This window comes from Nanorana parkeri, unplaced genomic scaffold, assembly GCF_000935625.1.
Source record: "Nanorana parkeri isolate BGI_ZX_2015 unplaced genomic scaffold, ASM93562v1 scaffold1828, whole genome shotgun sequence".
NCBI classification, from domain to species: domain Eukaryota; kingdom Metazoa; phylum Chordata; class Amphibia; order Anura; family Dicroglossidae; genus Nanorana; species Nanorana parkeri.
In genome coordinates this window covers 78,587-101,788 of record NW_017308096.1, presented here as the reverse complement: position 1 = coordinate 101,788, position 23,202 = coordinate 78,587, and positions in this window count along the sequence as shown.

Below are 23,202 nucleotides of genomic sequence, written 5' to 3'. Positions count from 1 at the left end.
CTTCTAAGAAGTAAATGTGAAAAATGTATGTTCACTTTGAAAACGGAATGTTAATATAGCTGACCATGTGTTCATTTTGAATACTAAATAATGTGTGAAAAAAAATCAGAAATACTCCAAATGAATAATAAACAAAAAATATTTCTTACCTTTTAGATGTGTTGTTGCAGCAGGCAACATGGCTGATTCCAGGTTTTTCTCATCACCTTCACAGTGTTCTTTCTTTATAGAAAGACTTAGGACTGAAATTTGAGGATGGTGTTTTGCTCATGAACTTAATTAGCATACAATAGAGAAGCCACCTATTTAATAAATTAACCCCTCACAGCTCCTCACAGCATTACAGAGACTGAGGAGCAAGCAGAGATTTTAACCCATAAGAAACCCTAACCCCAAGTTTTAGCGTATGCTATGTGAATGAGAACGTGTGACAAATATAAATTAGCTGTTATCCCAATTTGGGTGCAAATACACTTCAAGTGAATCAATCCTTATGAGCAGTCACGTACCTAGGGGGATGTGCTGGGGGAAAAGGGAGTTCAATCTGCATTGGGTGCCAACCCTTTGGGTTTGAACAGCCACCGCTGATTACTATACAGGGTGGATCATTTATTTATAGATGCTGCCCACAGTACACAACAAGGCACCTAAGTGTTCCTGGCTGTTTCCTGGCAAACAATCATCGACTTGCGTGTCACATGAGCTCTGCAGTATGTAGCAGATCTGCACAGGGAGCTCCTGAGACACAACAGCGAGATAGGAATCAGGGTACATGGGGGACATGGCTCTCTGTCATTTCTCAAAATGCACCTCTTGAGGTGCGTTCAGGTTTTGCTATACGGTGGAATAACCTTTCTAGCCTTTTCTGAGGGGAGAAAAGGAAGGTACTATTTAATGTATGTTAATAACTGTATGTATTCCATGTGTATATTTCATAAACAATCAGGTTACACAAAATATATGCAGGTACTGTCAGATTACCGTAGATCTCAGCCCAACAGCAATAGTATAGTTCTGGCATGACAGAAAGTGAAGCAGCTGTGCGGGAGAGCATGCTTAGGTAAGTGAAACCACTTACACTAATGCAGGCAGTTATTATTGCATCCACTGACACCAATGATGGTATAGCTTTTTCTCTTATTTTCTCTTCAGTTTACATTAGGCCCTATTTTGTCTAAACCTGTATTTCCCCATCTACATGTCCTTAACTTGCACATCTGTACAAGCAGGGATACACGTACCTGAACGCAAACTTGTCCTGTCAGCACACATCAGCTGTAACTCCCAGACTCGACTTTCTGCATGGATGTGCTGTACGGCTATGCATGTCCATATGAGTGAGACTTTAGACCTTTCTTATGCTTTTGATACAGTTGATCACATGTTCGCTTGGCCTTCAAGACTCCCATGGCTTCCAATACCATATCTATGCTAAAGACACCCAAATCTATCTCTCTACTCCTCAATTCACCCCATAGTCTCTTTGCACATCACTAATTTACTAACTGACATATCAATATGGATGTCACGCAACTTCCTTGACTTTTTCAACAAAATCAATAGCACAGCTAACAGTCACTTCCCTTATGCCAGTGTTTTAGGTGTAATCCTGTACTCTGACCACTCCTTTCGATCCCACATACAATCACTGTCCAAATTTTGGCACTCTTATCTCCATAACAGTTGCAAAATACGTCCCTTTGTTATTCAATGACACCACCAAGCTGCTAATTTACTTTCTCCTGTTCCTTAGCTCTCTCGTCACTTGCTCCCATGCTCACATCCAGGACTTCTCTAGAATCTCTCCCAACCTCTTTAGGAAATCCCTGAAAACTCATCTCTTCGTAGAAATCTATTCTGCCTCTACCTAACTTTACTTTCTCTATCAACTCACTCCCACACAGTTTTTGCCTTTTTGCATCACTTGCACCTCCCTTTTAGATTGCAAGGTCTCATGACCAGGGCTCTCCTAACTCTCTTGTTTAGAATTATATTGTTACTGAACTGTCTCTTTTTATATTGTAAAGTGCTGCACAAACTGTTGGCACTATATGAATTCTGTATAATATTACTCATAATAATTTGAAAAATGTGTAAATCTCATGTGAAATGTGTGTGAATCTTGTATGAAAACATATAAATAGACCACAAAATGTCCCAAAGAAAGTTTTCAACTACTTGTAGAGCCGTGCCTGGTCTGTTGTGGAGCGTACTTTTCATATTTTAGCCAATACATGGTGCATCTTTCACACTGCACTACAGATGCACCAACCCCAACCCCTTATGTGGATAATGTCATAATGGCTGCATGTCTGTTTCACAACATTTGAGACTGATAGGGGTGCAACTTTAAGCATACTCTGTCCCATGACTTGACTGATGTCCAATGCACTGAAGTAAGTAACCTTGCCTCAGTCCTTAAAATAAGACACAAATTCAAAGACTATTTTGTCTCACCAAAAGGAGAAATATCCTGTCAATAGAAAAGTATCTAAGCCAATTGTTTTACACATATATGCAAAAAAAAGATAACTTGATACGTTGTCTGTTCTTTCATTTTTGTTCTTTTGTTATTTTCATTTTTTTTGTACTTAAAGGAGAACTATGAGGTGAGTGCTTTTCACTCACCTCATAGTTCTAGCCGACCTGTGACAATGAGACTGTCACAGGTCGGCTCAGTAGATCGGGAGGTGAGCGAACACATACCGGCGTTCGCTCACCTCTCGATCCCCCCTCCCCACTCCGATCCGCCAGCGCCGACTGGCGGAACCGACGGGGAGGGGGCGGGTACAGCTGGCTCTGCCTCTTGATAGGCAGAGCCAGCTGTCAGTCACGCAGCTGGGTGGATCCCAGCACAATTGTCGGGATCCGCTTCAGCTGCGGCATCTCAGTATACCGCGAGCTATAGCTCGCGGAATACTGAGCCTATGGTGACGGGAGGACGCTAGTTTGTGTCCTCCCGTTACCCTAAGGAGAATTATGCGCAAAAGCATTAACCCCATAGTTCTCCTTTAATACATTTTTATTTTGCATTGTTATAATATTGTGCCAGCTTAATTACCTGACATCCCAAAAATGTTTGCACAAAGTGTTACTAATTTGTTGTGTTTACATAAGTATACAATGTTGTGCAATGTAAACATTTCTCAAAGACAAATTTCTCTATTTTGCTGCATGAAAAGTATCATCAAAATGGAAAGTTTTAAGCAATGTGTATAAAAGCCAAGGGTACATTCTCTTGCATACTGTAGCTTGTATGCATACATATTTCAGAAAGGACAAAAAGAGAAACTGTCCATCCAACATTTCTTAACAAGATGTTGCATCAAAAAAGGACTCCAGTCCAGACAAAGAAGAACAAAAGCAAATTAAGGAATGAGCTACCGCCAAGTCACCTGGGAATCAAGAAACTAATGTGGTAGAAGAAAGTTCTATCACCTCCACCAAGACACAGGAATACAACCCATACATTTTGCATAGGTTGCCTAATGCAATATCCTAATAACTATTTTTAATTACTGTTTCCCATGTCTCCATGCATATTTCTTAGTTAAGCGTTGTCAACTTTGAAAACATGTACCCCCGAGATGGCTTATCTTGTAATAGATTTTTCCACAGCAGACATGCAACAAGGGTGCTGACATAGAGATAGGATGCAACAAGGCATTAGAGAGAACATCTAGATGTTTTAATTAGACATGTGCGATTCGTTTCGTTCCGAATCGAAATTCGGACGAATTTTCGGAAATTCGGACATTCGGATGTATCCGAATTCCGAATTACAGACATAACGAATGCAAACAAATCCGAATTTCCATTTCCGAAATTTGATAGCGTTAGTACGAACGTTCGTTTCGTTTTCTGTTCTTATTCGTTTCTTATTCGTTTCGTACGTTGGAGCAAAGTGACATTAGAGAAGGAGAAAAATATTTTTTCCCCCTCAAATGTCACTTTTGCTGCAAACGAACGAACGAAACGAATAAGAAACAAATAAGAACAGAAAACGAAACGAACGTTCGTACTAACGCTACCGAATTTCGTCCGAATCCGAATTCCGAATCCGAATTGACTTTCACACCCGAATCCTGAAAAACTAAATAACACAAATCCGAATTTAAAACTAAACGAAACTAAACAAATTTTTTGGCAGTGCACATGTCTAGTTTTAATATAGAATAAGACCATAGAAATATGGCACTGCATGCAGTTATAAATACAAACAGCAACATTTACTATCAGTTGAAATTTGTCAATGATTAAAAATATGTATTCACCAAAATTGCAAGACAGTTTCACTTTAATGATCATATGAAGAAGAAGATTTAAGAATGTATAACACAGCAGTGACCAAAACAAAAGTAGCTGAGTATTTCATAATATTTTTAAGAGACAGAAAGACGGGCTATGCAGACAGATTAATACATAGCTTAATGAAACAGCCCGCTCCAAAACTAATACTTCTTGTTCCTTAGGGAGGACATGAGAAAAACATAGGCTTTAATTCCATCACTGATCCGTGAATATAAACATTCCCATCAAATTCTTTAAGGCCCCATTCACACTAGGACGTATCATGAACGTGCATCAAATGTTCACAAAAGTGCACGCTCTGGCGTGCGTTCATGATATGTGCACAAACGCAGAAAGCACTTGTGTTGCCATTACAAGGCAATAGCACCCCAAACGCGGTCAAGCAAATGTGGTTTTTCCCAGTGTCTGAGAACGCACCCAAACATGCAGAAAAAAAACGCGGATAGCATGTTGGCAAATTTGCAACAAGTACTTCTTTTCCACAGTGGGTGCACATTCAGGGACCCGATGGGGATCAATGTGGTCGCATGCCAAATGCGGGAAACAAAGTCCCACAGATGTGCGGGAAACCTTGTTCCCGCAATGTGCGTCCCTGCTAAACCCTGGTGTGAACAAGGCCTTTTATTGAAGACTGTATCATATGTAGTCAAACATAAATGTTTCTCTTAAACAACGGTTATTTTTTTAGGTCTGTTAAAGTGGACCTATTATGATAACTGAGACTTTGAATTTATCAAAAGGGCAACATTACCAAATCACAATTAAATTGGGTGAAAAAAGTACCTATATCTTCCTATGAACATAAAACAACTATTTTGAAAACTCCCAGCCTAGGTCGTTTATGGCTCCAGTAAGAATGTCAAGTGCTTTCAATCAGCAGAGCATCAAAAAGGCTGCCCCCATATAAATACAAAATGACAAGCTGTATCAAGGAACTAGTTATTTTAATACATTTAGAAACACTGCTAAGATAATTTACATTAAATATCTGAAAAAAACATTACAATGTCTACAGTGTAAAGAAATGTATCAAGAAAAGTACATGTATTTTATGTTCCTATAAGTACCATTTATTGGATTTAGATGTATCTTTATTGTCCAAATAGCATTTAGTACCCTCTTGAACTTATTAAACCAGTACAAAGTTCAGTGACAAAGTTCAACTGGTAGAACCTCCAAGGAAACATTCAGATTTCAATTCACTGTAATCTCAGCAAATATGTAACCTTAGGCAGGTAAGTGGCATGGGTTCCACATGTAGCAATGTATTGCACTTGCACTGCACTTTATTTTTCTAGCCAGTGGTCAGTAAAACGGATACTGAGAGTCTTGTCAGTAAAATCAAGCCATTTTGTTGCTAGGATGCTGTGTAGCTGTCCACCTGCATCCTAGCAACCAAGATTCTTTGTGGCACGGAGCTTGAACACACACAAGGCAATTGTGTGCAGAGGCTGGGCAGGGAGCTTATTAACAGTCTGTGATTTTATCAGGCTCTTACTGAGCAGAACTGAGGATGGAGTGTCTATAATGGACACTCCGGCCTCAGTGCTGCCCCCAATGCATGCCGCATGAGACAGCTTTCTCAAATAACCTCATTGATGGCACTGCCCTAGGTATAATAATACCAACCTCTGATAAATATAAAAATATAAAGTTAGTGCCTGAGCTAAGTAAAAGATGGCCACCAAAAGGTGCTGCCAATTCATCCCGTTAATTACCATACTATGCATATACAGAGGTTCGGTCAATAATTAATTTAATCAGCCGCAGAATCAGGTCTGTATAATCCACATGTTAAATTAAGGAAATTAAGGGGTAAATTAGCAACCCGACCCCACCAAAGCTCAATACTGCAGACATTTCAGTTCACATCATATGTAACTCTAGCTTCTCTAGGGACCAGTTGTGGTGTTTACTGAGGACAGCAGAGAAATAATTTCATATTTCTATGACTATCAACCTCAGTACTACAGTAGCTACTTTTAAGGCCTAAGAAAAGGGGTGATCAGACATAGTAGTCCCCATACTTCCTCAGTACAGGTGTCTTTTAATCATATTTGCTGCTCATGCTCTTCGCACTTTAAAACTGCCATGACCTTATATGGGCTTCCTTAGGGTGTTAATGTTACATGGTGGCTGTTACACATCCATGGTGTTGGCAGTGCTTTGGAACATTGCCTGCAAATAATACAGCATTCATATAAGTGCCTGCACTTTCTCATTTCCTTGTATTTCTATATGTAAGGTCATGGAGGATGTATTACACAATAAAATTGTGTGTGGCCACACAAGGAAACGGTGTTTTTAGTGCAGCAGATTTTTGGTGAAGAAGTGGAGATAGGTAAGTGTAGACCTTGAGGTGGGAATGCTGGGAGGAGCAGGGGGAAAATAAAAGTTTACTAAAAGAATAGCCATCATTAAAAATATCAAGTTTTGTTGTGAAAAAAAAATGCTCTCTAGATGAACTGTATACAAAAGCAAACTATACAATAGCAAACTATACAATAGCAAACTATACAATAGCAAACTCTTTTTTAATTTAAGATTTTTAACAAATTTCTATTTGTTTCACCCTGTCCTTACTCAAACTTGTTCTCTCCATGAGCTGAATGAAAAAAAACCCACTTGATTTCCCCATCCATGGTAAAAAGCGTGAACAGTGGAACCCTCCCTGTCAGGCTATTGTATTCTGGCAGCGGTGGGTGGGCTGCTATCAAAATGCCCAAACAGTTACTGTTTTGTTTTGGTTGAGAGTTTTTGAACAAGCTCCTTCGACAAAAGTCAATTGAAAAATCTACTTTTCTTAAATAGGGGTTCCCCTTGGGGCCACACACTGGTCACATTTTGGCAGCCTCAGCAGAAGTTTGACCAGTGTATTGCCAGCTTTAGATGGCATCTTACCAAAATAAAACTGCCATTGCTTGAAATTTGACTTTAGCTCAGTGTAAGCGTCTGGAGAATTAGTAGTGAGCCATTCACAGAAGCAGCATATTAGTTTCCAGGGATGTTCTATACACTAGCAGTATAAAGAACACCTCCAGGTTGTCATATTGCATGAAATTACATTTAACTTTTTAGAACACTGCAGAAAAATAAAGGAAAATAATTGTTCATAACATTAAACTGCAAAATTGTAAATATCTATCTATCTATCTATCTATCTATCTATCTATCTATCTATCTATCTATCTAGATAGAGATATATCTCTCTATCTATCTATCTATAGATAGATAGATAGATAGAGAGATATATCTCTATCTATATATACTAAAGTTTTTAGGTGAAAGTGATTTTTATGTAAATAGCTTATTGATACACTTGCTATATATAATTGCTAGCTCTATCTAGCATTATACAGTATATTGGTTTTAAGAAATGTATACCTATTAATTTTAGTAACTGTGATGTGGAATATTCTTTTATGGTAGGTAGATAATTGAAGTCCCTAGCAGTAAATTAGATTAAAGGCTATTATTAGTTTATTGTACTATTTAAATGTTTCTTTTCGGTTTTATAAGAAATTAAATTCAGAAATGGAATTTAATTCTAGTGGATATTATGATAAATATACATGACAGTTTTACCAACTTCATTCCTATCCAATGTTATGCATTGCATGAATACAGTATAAGCAGGATTGAAAAGATGAAATAAAAGGAGAACCTCAGAATTGTAATGGTATTTTAAAACATTGCACATGGTTTAATACACTAAATCCCACTTGTTCCGGGGGAAATAATGTTATAGATGAACTAAAGGCAAAAAGGCAAAAGGCTAAATAGACAGATGAAATATATAATACATTTACAGGTCACCTTCCCACACCTACCTTGTGACAGGAGAAACACCAGCCTGATCAGCTCATCTCTCTGTCACGCTCTCTTCCTATCAGCATGTTCACTGCACTGCAGCACACCTGATTGGCTCTTTGTGCTGCTTCTTCCTCCCCCTGTCCGAGCTCATCTGTACAGACTGAACTGTAGACTGCAAAAGGCTGATAACAAATAAAATTCAGGTACTTACCCAGCTTGCACAAATACTATTGGTTACAAAGCTGCTTTAATTTGTGCCGTTTAAATCTGCTTGGAGTTCATCTTTAAAGTATCCTATAAACACTAGTATATATTAACAAGTAAGAAAAGCTGGCTTTAAATCTATTTTTGTACAAGGGTTTTAAAAGCAGGACTGAGCTAGACTGTGCTACTGAGACTGAATTCATTGTTGTTGTAGTTAAATGATCCTAATAATCATTTTTTTGTGGCAAGATGTGGAAACTTCCATTAATGGATTACTCCTCACATTAAAGAAATATAATTCCTATTGATTTTATTATTCTCAACTCAATACTACATCTTGTGGAAATGGAATATTTTTTAACTTGTTTGGTCACAGATTAGACACTTTCCCCACAGGCCAGTGCTGCAAACGTAATTGCGAATTTGTTAACTCATTTTACTTCTTATATCAACAATAAATATACTAATAATGTAACCACTTAACACAAAAAAATATTAATAAATATCTAGACAAAATCAATGAATATATACATGGAAAATAATAATAATAATATCCCATTACATTAGTGAGTGATTGCTATGGATACGGCCTAAGGTCATGTGTTTAAGTACCAAAACAAAGTTTATTTATACTACTTAATTTCCATGTAACTTGAAAGACTGTCTCTGCCATATTACAACAGTGTCTCCTGAGTATTTACCTGGTCAGGCATTTCAGACATTTTTTATGCTTTACTCATTGAAGTTTTTGCTGTGTTCTCAAGCCACACAGCTATTGACTACCGAGTAGAGGAATCGCCTGGACCTGCTCTTTGAAGTAAAAATCTTCAGAGGAACTGTACAAACATTCCACTCCCCTAAACTCAAACAACTAGGTAAGCTTAACCTTTTTCCTAGCTGCATGTGTCTCCACAGATAAGGCGACCAGGCCACAGCTATTCTTAAAATAGTATGCTGGAGATTTGACATTCCAGTGCTCAGAGATTTAAATAAAATATGACATAGATGGTTGTTTGAGCATGGTGTGATATGCATAACCTTCTGTTGCCATAAACAATGTCAGCTATATAAATAAACGAGGGAACTTATGCAAGACCACCAATAGCAGTGCTATAGGCTTCAGCGACGCATGGTAACCAATCAGAAATAACTTTTTGCTGATCTAACTTAAACCCAAAATGTTGGAATTATTTTTGACTGTTCTGACTTCTCTACACTAAGGGCAACTGAAATTATGGTTTACTTTTTGATAGCGCAATATCATTGCATTAATTTAGCACAGAGGTGTAAAATAAAGTAACATTATAAGGTACCCATGGTGTATGAGGGTCCAATTTCTGTAATATTTCCTAGGAATGGCACAACAATTGTAATGTCTATGAATGCCATCACACTGCACCAGACAACCATGAGGAAATAATAAGTGTGGGATAATTTACAATGATCACTACTGCTTCCTTCAAGATAAGCTGGCACTGGAGATGTCTGTCTGCTCTTCCTGTTTCTTCATGTACTGACATAAACATGCACACTCGGGTGATCTAACCATGCAAACTTGTGTGAAAAAAATCTATCAAAATAAATGTTTTTCCACTGCTGGATACATCTATTGTCCCTGATGTCTATGGCCAGCTTAGCTATGATTGCAATGTTTCAGAAAGGATGATGTCACCTCTAACTGCCATCTAGCCTTCTACAGTGATGCCAACTCAAATCTCTCCTAAAATCAAGTGACACTGTTTTCTGTACAAGAACATTTAGGCTGGAACTGTGACTTTTAAGGTCTTAATAAATCACCAAATGTAATGTGTACAAAAAGTCATTTCACTCAATGCAGCTCTCCTCTACTGAGGGATTTGCCCCAGAAACTCTTTACTCAACAGTAATAACAAGCAAGACTTCCTGTAGACTCCAGTCCAAATCCATGTGCTAGTTCTTATTGGTTAGGATATACTTTTTAGATGTTTCCTAGACAATAGATTCTGTGTGTTTAAACTGTATTACTGTGTCTGACTAGCTCTGTATAGGCACCAAAACTATTATATAAAAGTATAGTTTTGCAAGTGGATGTTTTAAAAAAATACATAAATCTGTAGTTTCCACCCAAGGTGCCTGCTCTGTCTAAATATATAGACTGCTTGTCAGTCCAACAACTGGGTTCCTGTGTTAATGGGCACATCAGTATACTGCAAAGAGCCCTGAATAACTCTTTTACACCATGTTCCTTCATGGATGACACGTAAAATGACTGCTGGTAGCAAGTGTTGACTGAAGATCAGGAAGTTAGGTGATAGGGCTTTAATGCTGACTTGCCTACCGAGGTGTCACATAAAATTATGAACTGGAAAGAAGTGGAAATAAAGCACTGGACCCACTAGGTTTATTCTATTAGTGTTGCTGACCAATTATGATGTGAAAGAGTCCATATAGGTGCCAAATCAGCTGCTGAACAGCTCTATGAATTCTCACACACTGGACAAAACGATCTCCAATTTCAAGCCAGTACAGTCCTGATATATGTTCTCCTTTAGTAAGCCCTAAAGGTGGCCATACACTGTACAACCCTCGCAAGACTTTTGTCTTGCGAGGGTTGTAAAGTAATGTAAAAAATGTACGATCTGCCAATCTTGGACAGGCAGATCGTACTTGCCATCATCGCAAGCCCGGCCCGGGTGAGGGGCGGGCCTCCGATGACTGCAATGCTGAACGGGCAGTGTGCTCGTGCGCACACCTGCCCGTTCGGCAGTTGTCGAACAAGCACGCCACTAACCCGCCGAGAATCGTACGATTCTCGGCCGGTTCTCCAGCCTGCTTGTTCGACGGAAGACGTGCGATCGTACAGTAGAAACGGTTGCACGCCTTCCATACACTTTGTGATTATCGTACAATCGCGGGATTTCCCGCGATTCTCGTACGATAATAGTACAGTGTATGGCCACCTTAATGAAGAAATTATAAGTCCTGAAAATGTGTTGGCTATTTATATACTGTCCTCTCAACCGCACATTGAATAAACATGTATCTGGACTATTACATTGAGTGTGGAGCTTCACAATCCTACAATTTGACACTATAAAATTATGTGACAGCACAGTGGCTAACGCATCTGCCCGGCAGCACTGTGGTCTTCAGTTCAAATACTGGCCTGCACTATCTGTACAGAGTTATTATTATTATTATACAGGATTTATATAGCGCCAATAGTTTGCACAGCGCTTTACAATATAAGGAAGACATTACAATCACAATACAATTCAAGACAAGATGGTAAGGAGGGCCCTGCCCGTGAGGGCTTACAAATCTAAAAAAGAGTTTGCATGTTCTCCTTGAGCCTGTGTGGGTTTCTCCCAACATTCCACAAAAATGCTGGTAAGTTAACTGCTGTCTAAAGTGGCCCTACTGTGTGTGTGCATTTGAGATAGGAACCTTAGGCCTGGTAGGTTAACTGGCTCCTGTCTAAATTGGCCCTAATATGTGTGTGTGTGAATTTGAGATAGGGACTTTGGGCATGGTATGTTAACCGTCTCCTGTCTAAATTGACCCTTGTATGTGTGCGTGCATATGAGATAGGGACCTTGGGCATGGCATATTAACTGGCTCCTGTCTCAATTGACCCCAGTATGTGTGCGTGCATATGAGATAGGGACCTTAGATTGTAAGCTCCTTAAGAATGTACAGTATGTAAAGTGCTACATAAATTCTCACTGCTATATAAATGCCTGCAATAAATTATTGTCTGATATCAACTGGACCGATTAAACATCAAGCTGTCTGCTGGACACCTTACCAACGTTAGACATCATAATTCCAAAGACAACAGTGTAAGTCCATTGAGCAACATGGAAATGTTCAGACAATAGCCTATTGTATCATAGCATCTAGGGCCATATGTGCCTACAGGTCATAAAATCGCTTAAAAAACATGAGTATAAATGTTAATGTACTTTTGGGAGGAAACAAATCTCTTTGAATGGCTGTGTAGTTGCAGTTTGATAATGTCTAAACACCCACTTAAAGCGCAAGTAAAGTACGTTTGAGAAAAAGCCCATGGGAGCTTCTTACTCATAATGTGGCAGCATCTTTATTCCATTCTTCTTGCGGGTACTGAGTCTTCGAACCGCTTGATTGGCTGGGCCACATGAGGTAACGCCTGCACGTGTCCACTTGAATTACTTCAAACCAGCAAGGAATTCTGCCGAGCCTGTGAACCAAGTGGCGCGTGCGTGGCCCAGTTCACAGAAAATAAAGTGACAGACAGATAGATAGAAGGGTCTATGACAGAAGTGACTTACACAGCAATTTTTCCAAAGTTCTTAGAAATGGTTTAAAATGTCAGCATTTTAAAAAATATATACTTAACTTCCATTTTAAGATATCCATGCATTATAATTCCTGATAATTACATCAGGAATACATAGCTCAAGCTTCTTTCTGTTTAATCAGCAGAAAATAAGGCCCCTTTCACACAGGCGGTCCTGTGTGAAAGGGGCCTGCCTGTCAGTTTTTCATGCGGACCTGATCGGATGCCTATTGCTAGTCTATGCGAAGCCAGATCTAAACGAATGGGCGTCTGTTTATACACCTGGTTACCCCTGACTCCGGTCAGGAAACATAAAAGGAACTTGTTCATGCCTGATCTGGGGTAATCCATTTAGATTCGATTCTCCATAGACTGACATAGGGTCGGGCCACCTCAGTTTTAAAAACGATGGTTACATTCGATCTGTAACGCTCTAATGAGCTCATGTGAAAGAGGCCTAAAAGATGTTTGCTGAAAAATATGCCATCCTATTTGACCAGTCAGCATTGGTCTGCTGCGACTTTTCAATTTTATCAGAATGAAACAGTTCATACTGCAATCTGATTTTGTTTATGGGTAACATTGTGCGGGAAATCTATCAAAACGGGAGTAGACAAAACCTGGAGCAGCTGTGCACGGCAACCAATCAGCTTCCCTGTTCAGTTTGTCCAGTTGAGATTTGAAAATGTAAAAGAGAAGCTGATAGGTTGCCATGCACAGCTGCTCCAGATATTGTCTACTCCAGTCTTGATAAAATTCCCCTCAATGTCTATGTGCCGCGGGACACACACCTGAATTGATCTGAATAATCTATGGGGGTAAATGATCAAAACTGGAGAACACACTCTGAAGCAGTTGCCATAGTAACCAATCATCTTCTGTCTTTCATTTTAAAAGCTTGAAACTGAACAAACTTGAGAGAACCTGATTGGTTGACATGGGCAGATTCTGTCTGCTGTAATTTTCATAAATTCCCCTCTATGTGTGTATATCACAGTGATATTTGCATGCCATGCTCATTCATCCAGTTACCACATTGTAAACATTTGTAACCAGGATAAATACTTTGTAAATAACAAAGGTGGAATAGAGTAAGCTGCAACAAAGGAGCTGAGGTGCTGTGAAGTGATTACAAGCTACAGGAAAATGAAAGGGAGCCCAGACATTCCAGGAGGGCTGAACAACTACATAGAATTGATTCACAGGGCAGCCCAGACTAATACATTACAACAGCAGTTAGGCCGGTGTGATATATTGTGCACTAGTGATGACCTACACAGAGGAGGGTGTTTGAACTCCAGGTACTTAATGCTTATAGTGTAATGTTAGCGAAAGCCACAGTCACAACCTCCCCTGGGAAAACATTGTGGACTCTAGTGAAGTATTCTTTACAAAAAAGAAAAAAAAGGCTTCTGCAGGAAGTACCTGAAAAAACATTTACCAAAAATGTCTGTACTCCCCCCCTCCCTCATTTATAGATATTTCCTGAGGCGGCCAGCACCATTCTTATCTGCTTCATTAAAATAATAGATTGCCGCATTAGGATAAGGTGATTTGTCACATATCTGTGCTTACACTGGCCGTATAAACCTAAACACTAGAGCACAGAAATGACTCACATTACTTTAATGTCTTTTTCATTTTCCCTTAGTTAGCAGTAGCAGGTTCCAATGTCTGGTATTCAGGTCTTCACCGTACTGGCTACTCACTTATTTTCACTAATATGCGGACATACAAATGAGCAAAATTAACGAACCTTTACCACATGGACCTACTGATTACTCACTGACTCTGCTGGGAAGATTCACTACTTACCTCTTTGTAATGGGTTAAGGTGTCTGTAATCCTGTCCTGTTTCTGTTGTCCTGATGCAGTAGGGTCAGTGAGTGTTGTCACCATAGGACAGGAAGTGTGTTACTGGCAGGATCACCCAATTAAAATATAGGGAAAAAAGCTAGAACAAAGAAAACTAATGTGCCACTATGTATAAGGACTGTTAAGCTGCAATATATTACATTTTTTATGTTGAGTTTACATATGCTTTTACACCTAGGAATCTGTTGACTATGTATAGAACTCTGACATGAAATGTCACTGAATCAATGCTGAATTGTAGTAAATAGCTGGTCATGGAGCTGGAGATATGGAGCAGTCTTAATCTAGTCAGCCAATAAATATAATCTAGATATTATAAACTAGGTGCGCTGTCACAAAGCAAATATTTGTCTTCTACCTCAGCTGCTATCTATGTGATTTTCCATGCAGAAATATACTTTTTTCTACACCTTAAAAAGCTTATAAATAGGCAAAAGAACATCAGAAGATTAAAGCTAAACTTCAGCCTTCCCTTCAGTCTTGTGGAGTTGTGCAGGCTCCTCTCCTATACTGGAAATTGCTTGACTGACTTCAAGGCCAAGTAACATTCACTTCCCACCTAAATAACACACGAAACATCAGTCATTTCAAAGAACGTAATGTAATAACATTTATTGGAAGGTTGAATGGCCAGAGCGATGTAAACATTTACAATAATAACAGGACATACTAAATAACATAACCAGTGAACTAAATCTCACAGAAAATAGTGCAATCTAGCAAGAAAAAATACTTCGGTCCCTGATAAGTGCCAAAAAACACCACTCACCGCTTATGGGGGGACTACAATGATCTATTGTTTATTGTACCAGCCACCGGCCGCCCATATTCTGGCCAGAATGGGTACGCCCACCAACAATTGCCCAAGTTCTTACTGGCTACCAAGCTATAGTGCCCAGTAGCCCCACCATTAGCACTTCCCTACTACTCTGCCCCTTTTCACTTTGCGGAGAGCCAGTTCTTCGTCGTTGATGTATGTCACGGCCAGGGACCCACCAAAGGTACGACCAACCGAGAAGAAAAATAAGTCAGCCATATTTCCCAAAACCCAAATACCACCTATAATGTAGAAAATGAATATCCATAACTCTAACTAGAAAGAATGTATCCCTCCTCTCCAAACTCCACACTTGCAGAAACTAACCCTTTGGAAACATAAAAAACAACAAGTCGAAATACTACCGGGGAGGGTGGGTGGTACTGACTCCTTTCCTCTACCACCTAAAATGTTCCCTACCTCACACTATACAGTAAGATGGCCCCCTTCACTCCACGCCGCGAGTTAAACCCACCTATCACTACACTAGCTGGCCCTCCCTACCCCCTTTTCAATCACAATGGAAAAAATCCCTTCCATCCAATACTCACCTAACTCCTCCTTGTTCAGGTCTGACCTGCATCAGTCATGTCCCATCCTCCGCTTATCGCTCCACAGGGAACTTAACCTAATCTTACTGCACACTGTGAGCTGCTCACATATAGACATTCATGTAGCTGGCCATATACCAGTAGAATTTTGTTTAAAAAAAAAATCCAAATTTGATATTGACATTGATAAGGACTGCTGTAGGCACAAAGAAGCCATCCAATTGCCTGTTCTAATGGGCCATCCCCATCAGACACCAACTGCCTACAAGTTCATCCTCCCTTGTGAAGTGATAGGCAGGCCCACAGTTTTGACCAATTGTGTATTGCCCTAGTTTACTACATGAGCGTGAAAGTTTCGCTGGACTCTATGGACATCCACCAGATCTTATGCTTTGTGGGTGATGGAGTTAGCTTCTTTTTTTTGCTTGTATTTCTAATATACTTGTTAACTGTTATCAGAAGCAACCAGAAGGATAAGGCAAATAAAGCAGCTTCAAAGCAAGCAAGGACATCAAAAAGCACAGGTTACTTTCCTAAGAGCCCACATTAGGTACAGCCATGGCACATAAGAACCTTTATATTTGCTTACAGTGCAATGACTTGTGTAATGTATAAGATCATACTCATTTTAGTACTAATGCACAAAAGGCTTTCTTCATTGAGTGGTAACTATGGGGATTAGATTACTATTCCTTTATAAAATATGATTTTTCATCAGTGTTAGCAAATACGCCCCCCACCTTCCTCTATTGTGAGCTCATGTGGTTGGTATTTAGTAGGAATGTTGGCCTTATCTGGACACACTAGTTGGCATCTGTTTTGGCTAAAGAGACAGGCTATATATAAATCCACATTACTATTTGCCCTTTTGTGTATTGTACATTGTAATAAGTCAACTATTTGATGGTTGAAAATAGGTATTATTGAATATAAATGTATTTAATGTCAGTTTTTTGCTTTTGTTTTGGATAATGTGGTTAAGGGTTAGAACGACTGTCAGGTTTTTATTGCTGTCTGTGTCCCAGCTGGGGAGATTCACCTCTACTAATCCTGGTGACCATTGTCTCCAGGAGAAAAACATTTTTGTTCCATTGTCATCAGAACAGGAGCTTGGGATAATTCTTCCAATGGTGACAACTGTCTAAAATGGTGAATTTCCCTTACTTTAGAGAGGTCTCCTCTCACTTCCTGTTGTCTCAAGGATAGGAAGTAAAGGTAATTTTGCCCCGGGGGTCTAACCCTTCTCTACTCTAAAGCTAAGAACAATAAAGTTTTGGCTATAGATATACTGTAAAGTCGATTATCTTGGTCATTAGGGGTACCACATCCCATTATAATTCAACAAATTCTTCATTAGTAAAAACTGGACTTTTAAAGTACACACTCAAACACATGCTGTGTATATAAATACATTTTTTTTTTTATAAACTGCTTCACATTTAAAAGTCCAGTTTTTATTAATGTAGGATTGATAGATATACTTTAAAGACTAAACTGACTTACCCAAAACTTGCATACTTTCTGAGATCTGACGCCCACGGCCTCCAGTGTTTGTTGACATTAAATGCCAGAAGTCTCCCTCTCCTGGTTGCGCCTGCCCATTACAGCACCATAGACTTCTATGGGGCCATCTCCCAATCGGAAAGTGGAGGTAGACGAGTCCCAAAGAATGGAGATAGACAAACCTCATAGCATACAATGAGGCTGTAATGGCCAGGCACAGCCAGGAGTGCAAGACATGCCATGCAGGATGTAAAATATCCCCGGATGCTGCGGTCAACAGATCTTAGTAACTACAGTATGTATCTTTGGAAGGCGACGGTGGCAAAAAGAACAAATGCACGTTATCCTAAAGTGCACGTGTCCAACGTCTGTGTAATAATATTATGTCTAAGAAAAAATATTTTAAAGTTTAAATATTTTGTTCTAGATAGAGTAGGGAGGGATTAGATGCTCTGTTAGGTTTACATTACTGTCCATGACTCCAGTAGGGTAAATTTCCCCTGACACCCTGATCTAATGGCAAATTGATCCAATGACATGTCTTTGAAGTTAGAGAAACTGTCTGCGACAGAGATGTTAACAACATTTTTTTAGTAGAGCAGTAAAGGGTTACACCTTCTCTTAAGCTGGCCATACACTGGGCCAATTCTTTATGAGCCAGCCAAAATTTGCTCAGTGAGTTGCCCTGTCTTGAAAAACTGAAGGAGCCAGGCCCGAACAGTGCATGCATCCAATCAGATGCAGGCGCTGTTCAGGTATTTTGAGAGCTGATGGGGACGACTGTTAAAATTCAATAGCCGCAGCGGGAGCGTGGATGGAGCAAATTGTTCGATTTTTTATGTTCAGCCCAAAAGCTGACCGAAAAAAATCTACAAGTATACCCAGCTCCAGGTTTTTGTAGCTGTTTGTGTACCTGTTGGCCAGAGGCTGCTGGACAGGGAGTAAGGCTGAGTTCACACCTAGGCATATCGAATATGCGCGTTTCGTGTTGCGCGTTTGTCGCGTGATTCGCGGTGAAAAAACGTGCGACAAACGAGCGTTTCCGAGGGCTACCTGGCTGTATCCCAATGGATATGCCCGACAAAAACGCCCCAAAGAAGCTCCTGCACTTCTTTGGGCGTAGGGTGTTTTGTAGCGCATTCATACGGCCTGCAATACACCCAGGTGTGAACCATACCCATAGGAAATAATGGGATTTCGGTGTTTGAGCGTTATGCAGAGCATAGGAACGCGCTACAAAACGCCCAGGTGTGAACCGGGCCTTAGATCCCCCCAGCGGTGACACATACAACGAAATTAATGTGATAAAGTTTCCAACCCTTCCTCAATCCTAAACTAAAGCCTTTATCCAAAGCTTTAATTATGACTATACAAATGACCAAAAGAAGAACAAGTCCCAATCCCAGCCTATATTATATATATAAATAATACATGTGAACTTTCAAAGACTTCTGACTAATGTATCCCTTTCTAGTCTGTGAAACAGAGCTATTGTAAGTAGCAGCCCAGGTATTATATGTATAAGGAGAAGGGCAAGTGGATGATCAAATGGATTCCACATGCAGTAAGTGCCCTGCAGACAGACACAAGATGTTTTGAGACTCAGCCAGAGGACGTTTGTCAAACTCTTGAATAAAATAGAAAATCCCTGATCAAAGCAGAGCTCCTTCACAAATTTAAACATTTGTCACCTACTTTTACTTTTGATGTGTTTTGTATTAAAACATTTCTTTTTTCTTAGAAAGGGTAGCCTAATCTTCCGGCACACAAACTTTGTTTTTGAAGAGAAAATGCAGTGACAGCTACACGGTAACAAGGAAGTTTTTATTAGTCACTGGCACAGAAAAAGTCTGGGACAGGAAATTAATCAGTGGGACTGTGACAAATCCACCACACTTTGTTTTAGTATTATTGTACATGCAGGTTGGAGCAGATCACATTAGTAACAACACACTGAACTAAGGGAGGACATTTCCTCCTATTAAAACACAGTACTGTAAACCCTAAATAGCCTTGAGGATTTGGAGCCTTTCAACAATGCTCCAGTGTAATAATTTTACGTGCCGTGTTCACTAACATTGAGGATTATTTTTATGACTATAGTCAACATTAAGAGTCCGGTGGTAAAGAACACTCTTGTTCGTGTCTGTGTAGATTTGTAAACCTGTTAAATGGAGAATGTAGTGTATTTTTAAGAAGTAGTGCTTTATAACTGTAATTCTGATGTGTTGCTTTACACATGTATGCTTTGTCAGGTTTTCCTGATTACATTTCATATATACAGTATATCTGTATGTTCTCTCTCTTTTGACTATCTCTATGGCAGTATAGTCAAATATTGAGATAAAAGCATTTACATGGTGAGCCTATTGCTGCCAATCAGTCTGGGTTAGCCAAGTTCATATTGAGCATCCAATAAAATGCAGATAAAGTTATAAAACTATGAACTACCTTTGTCCACTTCTGGATGTTTAAAGTGAATACAGCTTCACTGGGGTCATCCCACTTACATTTAGGCTACATGGGTTATTTCAGTCTCTTGGTGCTAAAAGAGATTTAACCACTTTCAGATGTATATCATCTATACATTTTATTGGCGCTGTAAGTTTCTGTAAGATTCGCTAGGATAAAGATCTTACTTTATACAGTATTTATCATGAATTGAGATACTTCCACTTTTAAATATATGTTTGTTTTTCAGATATGTTTAACTACTGTTATGTCTTTTTCCTACAACTCCTTCTCCAGGATTACCAAAGAAACTGTTAGGTGATGAAGAACGAAAGTGATACAGTCACAACTCAAGCTATATATGTTTATTTTGTTTTGGATAGAGTAGTGATGGGCTAAAGTTTCTTTCAGGTTTCTATTGTTGTCTGTGTCCCTATTGAGGAGACTCCCCCTAACTTACTGTACAGAAAGTGCAATTAAATCTCCCCAATCTCTTCAACATGAGCACAGACAAAACACATTTATAGTGTAGTGGGAAATGGTTAGACCTTCTAATAATGTTATTATTATTTTCTATGCCTTTCTGTCCCCTTGAGAACAACATCACCAATTTCTATTATGGGCATTAAAAGAACAGGCAATTAGTCAAAATCTCCCTAATCAGGTCACAATCAGTGATAAAAAGCTAAACCACCCTATCCAAAACTAAAACAAAATAGCTGTAGTTATGCCTGGAATGACATATAGCTCTATACAGTATATCTATTAACATGGGGTGATGTTCATGGTGTTGTTAACGTTATGCATAGTAAAAGTAAATAACTAGGGACGAGATTCAAGTCAAATCATTTGCAGCTGGAGAAAATGATGAATTAATGCTGCCATTCACTGCTATGGCAAACCATTACCAACAGTGCGCTTTCTGGCATCTCAACCGTCGTTTGATGCCTTTAAAGGGCCAATAATGAGGGTTTTCTTATGTGTCAGCCTGCTATTTATAAATTTCAAGGTACCCAACAGCCTTTTGCCATTGTGTATGGAGACTTGGATTAAATGGGGACAGCTAATAGAGTGTTGTTTGCACGGAGAGAGAGTTGCTCTTATACAGTGTTACCATTGACCTATGCTCTATACAATATTATAAAGTGTTGTATTGTGCCACATTATTACAGTGAATTGCAGTGTGGAGGGCTACACGTCTGTGTTCACTGCATTGTATTTTGATACATAACTGTAAATTGTGTTAGAATTTGTGTACCTCTGTGTTTGCAGTGCATAGACACAACAGTTCTTTTTAAAGTGGACCTTTACCCCCATTCACTAAAAATTACCTCAGCATGTAGCTCTGCATGCTGATATGAAATCATCTTACATTCATTAGTTAAACAAACATATTTACATTTTACTTACTATTTCTAGGTTTTCTACTTCCTGGTTCTTTTTGTCAAAAGTGAGGTAATGTGGCCAAATGTTGCATCCTGGGAGGGATTCATCAGCAAAACATTGCTGGGAAATCTCATCTGTAATCTCACGAGATCTCAGGAAAAAGGCATTTTCCTCCCATGAGATGATGTGCATGGTCACATGTCTAGTCACATGTGCCAGAGTTCCAGGAAGTAAAGAAAGATGGAATAATCTGCCCTCAGTAAAAATGGCCACTGTGAAAAGAATGGAGAGGAAAAGAAAAATAAGGTATGCAAAGAATAAAAAGCCGGCAATTATCTATAAGTATCTGTTTGTAAATTGCCATTACTAAACTTTTTTAAAGGTGCCTTTGTTGTTATTTTAAAGATATGGGTAAAGTTCCTCTTTAAGACTACCATTTTGTGGGTGTCGGCAACAACTTCAGTTGCTGTTTAGCTGCTGGCTGCACTTTTTTTGGTGTTTTTCTGGGGTTTTCTTTTTTACTTTTTGTTCACATTACCCTACTTCTTTTTTATTTTAGTTATGTTAAAAAACATAAAAATATAGTAGGGCTGCGGAAATTAACGATTAATCCCTCGATTAATCGTTAATTTTTTTGATCGATCAAAATTATTTTGATCGGTACTCACCTCTCCGCCGGCTTCCGGGTCTTCCGGGGGTTCCGTTGCAGATCCGGTGATGTCACGGACATCGACGTCACCGGACTCCTCCCCCCTTTCCCAAGTGGCTCTGTCGGCTAATGAAGGGAAGGGGGAGGAGTCCAGCCACGTCGATCTCCGCGACGGCTCATGAAGGGAAGGGGAAGGAGTCCGGTGACGGCGATGTCCGTGACGTCATCAGACTCCTCTCCCTCTTCCCTTCGTTAGCCGATGGAGCCACTTGGGGAAGGGGGGAGGAGTCCACTGTAGTGTCCTAGTCGTACAAGCACTCCTGGGTATGAAAAGCAGACATTGCTTTGGCCTATACACATACAGCACAGCAATGAATTAATAAAATGAACTAGGATCACACTAATCCAGCACGTTATTATTCTGAGTTGCCCCACTCAAGCGGCGGCCATATTGAGTGGGGCACGTGAGATTAGTGTGATCCTAGTTCATTTTATTACTTCATTGCTGTGCTGTATGTGTATAGGCCAATGTAGTTGGATCTGTATGTGCGTTATAATTAATCAAAATGAATCGATGAAAAACATTTCGATTAATCGAACACGAACATTTTAATCATTACCAGCCCTAAAATATAGGGTTAGGGTTTAGTGTTTCAGGGTTTTGTTTTTTGAAGGAGATATATTGGGTGGTATTTATCAAAGCTGGAGCAGACAAGATCTGGAGCAGTTACCCATGGCAACCAATCAGCTTCTGTCTTTCATTTTCAAATCTTAACTGAACAAACTCAAGAGGGAAGCTGATTGGTTGCCATGGGCAACTGCTCCAGATTCTCTCTGCTCCAGTTTTGATAAATTCCCCTCACTGTATTTTTTTGGAATATAATTTTGCTAGGGTCTTTTTTTTTTTCAAGGTCAGCAGCATTAACTTATTTCTGACACAGGCAAAGCTGCCCTTTGGTTGTAGCACATCACATAGTAGTGCAGTACAGTTTAGTGCACCAAATTATCACCATTTTGTGCACCAAAGCACTACATCCTCTATCCCCCCTGGTATCCCTCTGAAACCCATTGTTAAACATCCCTCCCTGTCACTAGAGGCTGCAGATGTTGCAGCAGGAGAATGTTGTGGAGGGGAGGAGATGCGCAAAGTGAGGAGCAAAGAGGAGTGAGGGTCCTTTGCTGCTGACTTGATTCCTTGAGGTGATTCCTAGTTCCACCAAGATTGGTGATGCAGAGTCATGTGGTTCCTCATACATGTGGTACCCAAATGGCTGGAACTTTTACTATGGCTGATACGCTGCAGGCAGAGGCTGTACACAATAACGGTGCTGTGGTCAGCAGA